The sequence below is a fragment of the Fringilla coelebs genome (assembly GCF_963513975.1).
Source record: "Fringilla coelebs genome assembly, chromosome: 22".
In the NCBI taxonomy this organism is placed as follows: Eukaryota; Metazoa; Chordata; class Aves; order Passeriformes; family Fringillidae; genus Fringilla; species Fringilla coelebs.
In genome coordinates, this window is record NC_140048.1 from 2,393,018 (window position 1) to 2,395,378 (window position 2,361).

Consider the following 2,361-nt stretch of genomic DNA (forward strand, 5'->3'; position numbering starts at 1 on the left):
TGCCTGAGGGTAGTTATTTCCTTTGCCTTTCTCCTGAGTGTGAAGGACTTGTAAATATGGCTTTTATCCCTTGTGAGCCCCTCTCTCCTCCTTGTGAGCTAGCTTTGGTCTTTCCTTAATGTTTAATCCTTGTCAGTCTGCTTCTGGCCTCAGTCCTGTCAAAATCGCTCTAATCTTTAGTGTAGCATCTTTCCTGTCAGACCCCCTGAAGAAGAGGGTTCGGTAGTTCTTAAACAAAGAAGTACTCAGTGTGCATGCTCCCAAATAGTAAAAGCTGGCTTTTGGGGCTTATTGGGTTCCTGAATCTCTTCTGTCAAGAAATTTCCTGTTGTTCCCTGCTCATGGGTGGATAGCAGAAAGCCTAAAGGGATAAATGATGTCATACCTATCCCAAAACTGCACACACTTCACACCTTTTTGTTCATGCTTGAGAAGAATAGTGAAGTCTTACACTGTTGATACAAACTTGTATTTATTATTAAAACACATTAGAAAGAGCCTCACTTTTCTTTTAAGAAGCTGATTTTTGGGTACTCTAATCCTAGTGTAATCTTAGTGTAAAATGTGTGGTTTTTCACTTTTCATAGTGATTAGTGCTGCTGTTCAACTTTGCAATTCAGTTTTACTTGCTGCCTTCTATGGGGAGATTTGGCTGGAACCCTGGGCTTCCTGGAGAAGGTTATGCTGGTATGTGTTGGTGGCTGTTCTTACAGCTCCTTCACCTTGTAACACCTAATCCTAATTCCTATGTCTAAAGCCAGCAGCAAGACCAAGGGATTGCCTGCAAGAAACTGCCTTTGGAGTGGAGGGAGAACCCTTATGACTTCTTCATGGTTACCCTGTCAAGCCTTTTCTGTCTTGGATATGTCCTTAAGTGGTCCCTCTGCATACATCTTCATGGCAGTGATCTGTGCCAGTCCTTTCAAGCAATAAAGTCTGTTCTGTTGAATCAAGGCCACAAGGTTAAACTTGGCTCTGGAGGGTATCCAGGAGGTGCTAGATGGAAAAGCATACTTTTCAAGGAGTGGTGCTGTTTCCTTCTTCCTAGTGTTCATTAGCTTTGCAGAAGTCTGCAGCTCCCTGGATCTGCTAGGATATAGCTGTCCTAGGCCTGTGACTGGTTAAACAAGCTCAAACAGCTCTCATGCTGTTTCACACTATGCCTGTTTTTTTCTGGAGTGTGGTGGAGAGGTTTGTCTGAGGCTAGATGTGTGAGATGTGCTCTCTCTTGCCAGGTTCTCGAATGAGCTCTGTGGTGACTGTCTTCCTTCACGTATGAAAGCATGAAAAACTGTCAAAAGCAGGCAAATCCACCACTTGCTTCCCCTTCTGGAACTGCCACTTTCAGCTAGTGGGTTTGAGAGCACAGGGCTTGGAGGCAGGTGGGAATATGTGGCACTTTTTTTGTCCTAGAATGGCAAACCAGTCTGTAGTATGAGCTGGGATTTTCTCACGTTACTGACAGAGGATTTGCTTCTTTACATTAGCACAGATGTACTTGTGGCTAATGGCTCTTGTCCTCTCACCTGTAAGGGCTACTGAGGTACCTGCAGCAGCTCATATGCACAAATAGGACATGAGGTTTGGACTGGCTGCTTAACCAGCTGCTACAAAAAATCCCAGAATCCCAAACTGGTTTGGGTTGGAAGGGACCTGAAAGTCCATCTCGTTCCACCCCCTCCCATGGGCAGGGACACCTTCCACTAGACTTGGTAGCTCCAAGTCCTGTACAGCTTGGCCTTACATGTGCTAATGGGGTCCTGTGTAAAGGGCCAAACATCTCTGATGGGAAGATGCCTGAGAATTGTATCAAGCTTGGGCTGGGGGCTACATGGAGGCTGAAGAGCAGCTTTGTGTTTTATTGGCTAGGACACTCCAGTTTCTTATTAAAATTTTTGGGTTATTCATATAAGTCTCTTACTAAACAGACACTTCTTTCTGCACAAGGATTAAGTTTGTGATTTGAGGGTTTTGGTTGGCTCTCATTGTGAACCACTAGTTCCTAATATTAGTCAGGTTCTTGCTTCTGTTGGCTACTCAAAGCAAGTGGCACTTGATCAGCTGGTTGTTGTCTCTGAAGTAGGAATCATCTCTTTTCCCTGTCTGGGCTGTGTGTTCCCACACGTCCTTCACATTAGTTCCATCAGCTCCTGTACAGGGAGACAGTTACATTCATTGCATGGAAATTTGACATCTTACACAATATTTTCTTGATGAACTAGTGGACCCCATTTTCAGGGTTAAGCTGATACCAAAAAGAGTGCAAGGTCGGAGAGCATATCTGCTGTAGAGGGCTAGGGAGTAGGTGGGAGAGTGCCCACAGTGTGACTCCTACAGCTGTGTCAGGTAAACTCCTGTGTG